This window comes from Chelonia mydas, chromosome 1 (assembly GCF_015237465.2).
Source record: "Chelonia mydas isolate rCheMyd1 chromosome 1, rCheMyd1.pri.v2, whole genome shotgun sequence".
NCBI classification, from domain to species: Eukaryota; Metazoa; Chordata; order Testudines; family Cheloniidae; genus Chelonia; species Chelonia mydas.
This window is the reverse complement of record NC_057849.1, coordinates 58342172-58350530: the sequence shown is the minus strand read 5'-3', so window position 1 is coordinate 58350530 and position 8359 is coordinate 58342172. Positions and strand designations below refer to the sequence as shown.

At 42.6% G+C, this 8359-nt stretch overlaps 1 long non-coding RNA gene across 1 annotated transcript; it reads right to left on the bottom strand.

The window, feature by feature from the left end:
- Positions 1–5502: 5502 nt before the first annotated feature.
- On the bottom strand, positions 5503–6508 carry LOC122461662. The gene is made up of 3 exons (XR_006283749.1): positions 6453–6508; positions 5896–6074; positions 5503–5785 (listed from the first exon to the last, which is right to left on the bottom strand). It is a non-coding gene; the product is annotated as an uncharacterized LOC122461662 (long non-coding RNA).
- Positions 6509–8359: the final 1851 nt, after the last annotated feature.

Below are 8359 nucleotides of genomic sequence, written 5' to 3'. Positions count from 1 at the left end.
ACCTACATTATTTAAATAGGAGGGGAGTATGGGCAAAATTCTCATCTGAGATCCAGCCTGTTATTCTGCTCTCCTTACAAGTGTAGGTCTCCCACTGCCATCAGAGCAGAACAGCCATTGATTTCCACAGTGTGGTTGTGAGTGCTGAATTTTGCTCTAGATCCTGTTCCCCTCAGAACACAGTTTCAGTCTGACTTGTGGCTGTACAGGAACTGACATAGGGGAGTTAAGGCCTGCTCCTGAGATTTTCTGAGCACTCTCAACAACCACTGAAGGAGCAGGCCCTTAAATAGCACATCAAACATGGCCTCTTTTGGGTGAGGTATAGGATCTGTTCTGCTGCCACTGTCACTCAGAGGAAACATACCTCCCTGTTTCTACAGTAAGACCCTTTGGTCTCTTACCAAGGCTAGATAATAAATGGATTCTGCATCCCCCCTCAAAAAAATGATCAATTACCTGTGAGGAGTTCATGCCTATAAAAAGGGATGATTTATCTTTCTCTGTTGACTAAGACAAGTAATTGTTAATGTACCAGGTTCTCTCTGCACCAGATAAAGTATTATACAATCATGAGTAAAATATCAGGAAATAAAACTTAAAGGGCTGTTTAATGATCAAGGGAAAAGTGACTTTTGTCCTCTGTAAATTATTGCACATCTTGGAAATGTATGACTCAACTGTTTAGCCAATTTTATTTTCCTTATGGTACAATGAATATTAGTGATAGACCAGTTTCAAAAGGTGCAGAGTTTAGCTTTCATTGAGCTGTGCAGCAAAAAGTTCAGATGATTATCCTGCACCTTGAGAATGCACAACTGGTCTGCAAAGCTCACAAAAAATAAATACATAAAGCTTTCACCTTGCATTGGGTAGTTTGCAAAGTTTGCTTCAGATCCTCACTAGTACATAGGTGCCCAAAGATGAAAAGTATATGAACAATTTACTATAACAATGTTTTATAATCGCAAATGAGGTTTAGTTTCAGTAACGAGTCAGAGAGGTTTTCATTTTATCTGACTGCATTTGCCTAGCCATGGTTAATGGTTAAAAATAAACTACAGCATTCCGAGTTTCATTAACTGTCATTCAGCACTTTGATGGGAGAGACTTACATTTCAAATACACTATTATTATCATCTTTGCCCGTTCACAGAAAGTTTCCTCTCATTACTGAGCATTCCATTAATATGACTGGACAAAAAATGCATTAAGGCCCCACTTCAGCAATACATTCAAGCATGTGTTTAACTTTAAGCATGTGCTTAAGTCCCTGCACATTCATGGACTTTGCTGAACAAGGACCAAAGTAAAAAGAACAGAACAGGAGGACTTGTGGCACCTTAGAGACTAACAAATTTATTAGAGCATAAGCTTCATGAGCTACAGCTCACTTCATCAGATGCATGAGCTGTAGCTCACAAAAGCTTATGCTCTAATAAATTTCTTAGTCTCTAAGGTGCCACAAGTACTCTCTTTTTGCGGATACAGGCTAACACGGCTGCTACTCTGATACCATTCTTCAGTATCTCTATTATAAAGTGTAATGGGTTTGGATCATTACTGTAGAAACATCAGTGCATTGTATAAGGACAAGATATTGTAAAATGGCATAGCTAAGATTTTCAAAACTGGACGCCTAAAGTTAGGCTTCTAGAACCTATAAAAGTGTCCTGACTTTCAAACGTCATAGTTTTGAAAATCTTGGCCTCTCACTATTTTGTAGAGCTGTTAGAAAATCAGAATTTCTATCCCACAGGGAATTCTGATATATTTTGACATTTGTTTTCATCTACAATCAAGATGAAAAATCAAAATATCAATTTTTCCCTCAAAACAAACATTTTCAATTTAGAAATATCTCCTTTAGAGTCATGTTGACATTAAATTGTGTCTGCCTAAGCTGCTGCATTGCCTAATGGGAGTTGTAGTATGGGTATCTCCTGACCCAGCTCTTCCTAGGGGCCCAGGCTTTCCAGACCAGACAGACTTTCATAGAATATCAGAGTTGGAAGGGACCTCAGGAGGTCATCTAGTCCAACCCCCTGCTCAAAGCAGGACCAATCCCCAATTTTGCCCCAGAACTCTAAATGGCCCCCTCAAGGATTGAGCTCACAACCCTGGGTTTAGCAGGCCAATGCTCAAACCACTGAGCTATCCCTCACCTGTGATGCACTGTGGTCATGGGACTCCCATGATCATTGTGGGGGCTCAGGTAGATGGCAGACTGCAGTGCATTATGGGAGATATAGCCTAGCCAAGGAACTTGGCCCATAAAAAGGAAAGGGAACATGAGGCACCCAACTTACAATTCCCAGGAGGCACCACAGCACCTCAAGAAGATGCAGATTAATGTCAAACTGAACCAAAATTCAGCTCAACAAATGTAACTGTTTCAGTTTGGGTTGATCCAACTTCAAATGAAATATTTTGTTTTGATTTTCTGGATGGAAGATTAAACAGTCTACAAAATTTGTATTTGCCAAAGAACAAATCACATTTCCCATATTTAAAAAAGTTAATGGAAATATCCAACCAAAGTGTCAGTTGTACTTACACATGCAAATATCTCAAAGAACAGCATCCAGAGACAACTTTCAAGTATGCTACATAGAGCAAGTGACTATTGGAGCTTACCACTGATCTCAATAAAAAGTCCTCATTAAAAAAAAAGTTATAATGCAATTATATCAAAGAAACTCCTCATTCAATCTCTCTGAAAGCTTTGGTTAAAAATTGCTGGAATCTTGTGCTGGCTGTGAACTGACCATAATTATTGCTTTATTGAACCAAAGAGGCTTCAAAATTGAAATATGATGTCACCGTATATTTACGGTTAGATCTTGCCATATCAATATTGAACGCAGAGGTAATTATGAGGAGCAAAGAGCTATGCACTGATTATTCACTTCACTAGTTTTTCCAAGGAGGAGAAAGCCATTTGGATGATATTTTTACTCTGTTTTCTTGAGCAGAGGTTTGCCCTACAATTAGGAAAAGCTTTTAAGCCTCAAATGTTTTCTGCATATAACTGATTTTGTGCTGCATTTTGGGTCAGTGGCTATTGGGCTTTGTTTGGTTTCTGAAGTGAACTATATTGCAGCAAATAAAAAAAGTACTTGGAAATATATCACGCTATGCATTGCTATAGCCAGAAAAAGGCTTGAGAAATATTAGATGAGCGTGTCACCCCTAATTTATTTTGCCAAAGAGACTAAAAGAGGTAGGCAACATCAGCAAATGAGAGAATCCATTCACAGAAACATACATAGAATCCTTCTCTCTCTGCAAAAATAGCATCTGGGGATTAAGAGGCTTCATTTTTGTGCAAAACCAAGAGAAAAACAACATTGAGAGGAAATCAGGATCCTGCAAGTAGCAGCCTAAGCTCTGTTATCTCCTGGCTAGGGAAGCATGACTTATCCTCAATCTCAGAACACACACACAGTGATCAAAACAAGTCACCAGAGAAAAACAAAATCTGCAACATGAGGAAGAAGCAGCTTTGTACATGTGTCTGGCAGGAAATCCGTTGAGCAAAAACAGACTCCAACTCATTGGCTGGGCAGTACCAGTCTTCTGTCAGGAAAAACAACAACCTGTTCCTCAACAAGAGGTGATGCTAGCTGGACTCTGACTCAGAGCAATTGCAGCCTAGCCACAAACACATGCATATGTTTTCCATAGGAGAGTCGTTATAAACAAGGAAAACAACATAAGTAAATTTAAATCAAGAAAAATGAAGAAGTGAGACAAATGTGGTTTTGCATTCAAGATAAAACAGCAATGTCCTTAATGCCCCACACCTTACATCAGAAATGATAGCTTGTACAACACTTCATTAACACTTCCAAACACAGGAGAGAAAAGAAATGAAGCCCCAAAGAGTAGACACAATGGAGAAGAGAGACTTCTGCAGGCTGGGAAAACATATCTTACTTTAATTCACTTGTGTTGGTAACTCCTACAATATTCCATTCAAAACTACTCCATTGTATGGTAGTAACTGGGGCTGGGAAGTAAGCATTGTACATTTACAGATATTAGGATTGGGAATAGGGCTGATCCAATAGTTTTTTGTGACTACGTTATCTGATGAAGTTAGCCCTTGTTTCCTTTCATTAGGGGTTCACTAACTCATTCTTATTGCTGAGAACATATCAGCTAAATAGTTCATTGAAGTAAATTTCATCCTCTGGGATGTTTGTGAATAATTCACGTTACTTATTTACTATTTGTTGATTATTTCAAGTGTCTGATTGCTTCTGCTGCCTAATTGGATGACTGGTTAAAAAAAAAAAAAACCACCAAGGAGAACACCACATGATTAGTTAATAGCAAATAGCTAATGACAGACCACTTTGTGCTAGTGGAGTTTAACCCTGCCTGAAACTCTGAGTAAGCCCCATGTGAGAAAACTGCAGCTTTGCCTGTCTATACTGAAGGCTGCACTGGTACTATTACACTCATAACTGTAATCGGTGCAAATAACCAGTGTAGACTTTGCAGTGGTTTATGATAGTTGAAAATCTGTTTGGTTTTTGCCTGGAGATGTTGGCAGGTATGTAATAATGAACAGTGAATATTCTTGTTTGTACACAAATACGTTTGTTTGTATCTTAACACAGATGGAGCCTGAAAGATTGTGTGTGATTGGTTATGGAACCATATCTGGAAAAAATAGAGTTTTCTCTTCTTTAAATGTGACACAGCTCCCAGATCAGAGTCATGTGAGAGACCAGGTGGGTGAGGTAATATCTTTTACTGGACCAGTTTCTATTGGTGGAAGAAACCCCTGGGCAAAGTCCAGCGAAAGAGACACCTGGGTATTGTCAAGCTTACAAAACTTGAAGGCTTGTCTCTTGGACCAACAGAAGTTGGTCCAATAAGAGATATGACCTCACCTACCTTGTCTTTCTAATACCCTGGGACCCACACAGCTGCAACAATGCCATCATGACCTGACACTTGGATGATTACATTATTATCCACAATACTGTAATTACATAACATATTCCAAAATGCAAGCATGGCGTAGACTCAGTTTTCAACCTACCTGCTTTCTGTCCACATCACCGTGCAAATGTAACTTGTACTGAGGGCTAAGCCATTTAGCGCTCTAATACGGGTGTGTAAATCCAAGATTCTAAATAACCCCAAATTTGGGGTTCAAAATTTCCAAGTTGCTTGGAGCCCAATAACAACTGGACACAAAATCCAAATCCATCTCTACTGGCCATGTATACTACAGTTTTTAATCTGCATCTTAACCTAGAAGCCAGTGATTTCAAAAGTGTGGGTAGAGGCCATTTCTGATTTGAATATTGTTTTGTACCATCAGGGTCTGTGATGCAGACAAATGACAGAAATACAGATTCATTGTGGAAGTAAAACAAGGGACAATTTTACCTTCTTTCACAATGTTTATTACAATGATCATTTTAGCATATATATTTGACAGGAAAAAGAGTACAATATACAGAAATAGCAAAGGGGGTGATTTTTCTCTTTTCCTTACTTGAGCTGCACTTTGGTTTTCACCCAGCTGAAAAAAATCCACACCTTTCCAAACTGCACAAGCCCAGGAATGCAACAGATGATGGCTCCAGCGCCAGCTCAGCTTCTGTAAAACCCAACATATCCTGACACCTGCAGCCTGGAGAGTTAAAGAACTTTGTCACGGTGACTCCTTCAAACCCATCCCCATTTGGTCTGGGAGTTGCAGGATTAAATTTCAAGCCATTCAGCCCATTTCTTCTCGATAATTAACCTCCAACATGGATCTCTTGAGCAAGGAAAGACCAATATTAATTTTAGGTTGTGGCCCCTTTAAAAAATAACTTTTGAGTTGTTTATATGCCAGTCTGCTGTGACATAAAATAAGCAAGAATGAACCTGCAAAGTATTGTTGAGAACTTTGGATTTCTGCAAGCGGTCACAGGTACTGTAGTAAATGGCACTTGCTACATGCCAAGTGGGGCAAGCCAGAACCAATTAGCTGTCTTCATTGCTCCTCTGAGTAACACAGCCGCTGTATGTGGTGTTTTGGGTCGCTCTTTCACAATTCATTTAAACTGTGAAAATACAAAGGGGCTTGTCATGGGGCGCAGACTCACTGGCAGCGCCTCCTGCTGGTCATCTGAGGGAATTAGCTCACCAGCCCTCCGGAGCACAGGCTGGTGTCTGGCCTTACTGCTGGCATGTCCCTCCCAGGTCCCCGGTGCCCCTTTCACTGGGTGCTGCCTCCTGGCAGTACCCCACAGCTCTGGGTCTCCCCCTCCCAGGGGAACCCCCACTATCCCTACCTCACCTCAGTCGTAGGCTCCTACCAATCACCAGCTAGCCCCCGCGCCCTGGGGCAGGCTGCAGTATGAGCCACTCATCACCGGCAAGGTTGGGTTTGGACCTGCTGCCTCTGTCTAACCTTGGGCTGTCCCCTGCAACCCCAGTACCTGTTGGGCCTAATGCTAGGCCACAGCCTGGGGCTTTCCTGGCTGGAGCTCCCCAGCCCTGCTCTAATCTAGGTCCTCTACTTAGGTCCCTGCAGCCAGGTCCTTCCCTCTCAGGAGAGAGAGAGAGTGCTCTTCTGCTCGGGGCTTCCCTGGCTTTTATAAGGCCCGCTGGGTTTGTTTGGGGCATGGCCCTCAGCTGCTCTGCCAATCAGCCCAGCTTTTCCCTGCCCCACTCCTCTCCCAGGTCTATTTTAAACCCCTCTGGGCCCAAACGGGTGTCCACTCTGCTAGAGGGCTTCATTTTTATTATTATGTTTGATGTTAGCAAATGTCTCAGGAGCAGCAGCTGAGTTAACGTACGAATGAACAAGTTTTCTGTACTAAGAAAAAAAAACCTAATTGCCACAGATGCATTAGAGGCAAGTTTCTTTCTACACTGCATAATTCCAGTGTTATGCATATTTCTTACTCTTAATTATAGTGTAGTATGTGTGTCTATAGACAGCTGTACACGCATGTATTTTAAACCGTTCAAAGATCAAACAATCTGATTGGCTGAGGCAGGGTCATGTGAATAAATATAGTTTAGTACTGTTCTACTAAGCCCTTCCCCTCTGTTTGCCTCCATTAAAATAAATAATAAAATTGTTGCCTCTATTGACTTCACTAACTCAGTTCCTCAAACATTTTCTCTCCTTCACTGAGGCCAGTAACCAGCACCAGAGGTTCCTGACCATCACTTGAAGAAGGAGGAGCTTCAAAGGGTCCTGGAGCACAGAGCCAGCTCTAGGATTGTATTATGTGGGTCAGGGGAAGTGGGTATTTTGGGGCGCCTGGAGCCCCAGCCTCCCCCTCTACCAGACTCCCCCAAAGCTCCTGCTTCAGACCCCCACAGCCTGAGTTTCCCAGAGTCCCTGCCTTCCCCCCCATCCCCAATCCAACTCTCTGGGAGAGTCTGGTTCCCCTCCCCCTGCCCACAGTCCAGCTCTCCCAGAGCCCCTGCCTCCCCAGCAGCTTCTTGCCCTCCCAGCTTATGAGCCCCAGGCCTTTGATTAATGGAGCCATCCTGCTTCCCGGACCCAGCCGATGCCCAGCGTAGAGAGAAGCTGCGGCTGCAGTTTCGGCGGCTGGCAGAAGATGAGGGCTTGGCCGCATGCCACACGCAAAACACGACGCAACTGGCACACTTCACATGGGACAATGCACAGCAGAGTGGGACCACCCAGCCAGCATCCTGCACATGCAGCAGAGTGGGACCCGAGTGCTGGCCAGGCTGCAGCACACTTCCTCCCAGCCATGTTCAGCAGTCAGGACCTGAAGTTCAGTTTTTAATAGGGGGTGGGGGACAAAGGGTCATTCCCATCCCCTATCTCCAGCACCTATGCATTTGGCATCCTTGAAGATTTTTTTGTGGGGAGGGATGAGGGGGCAAATGTCCCCTTGGTAACCCCAGCAGTGTTGGAACATATCTGAGCCCTGATGGTAGCAACTCAGCAATGGAAAGAAGCTTTAAACAGGCATAACTGTAAGGGTGAGAGACGCAAAATGAAGCTAGTTTAAAAGAAAAAATTGCAGAAAGTCGAAGAGGAAAGGCCTAGAAAGGGAGGCCTTGTTGAAGATGGGAGAGGAAAGGAGAGAATAGATCCTCTCCTGCTCAGTTTTTGTTTGATTGTTTGTTTTAAGTTTTAAAATACATTTTAGGAGACCTATTGAATAGGAGCTTCAGAATCTATTTGTATAACATACCATATGGGGGTATGCTTGAGAGTCTGTCCAAATACATGTTTGGTTCTCTATCATTCGTTGCAAGGCAGCTACACCTGCCGTGCTTGTTATGTGTACTAACTGGTTGATTTAAACCAGCCACGCTACCCTCAGTGTTCATGTGGCACCAGGGCTCAATTTTA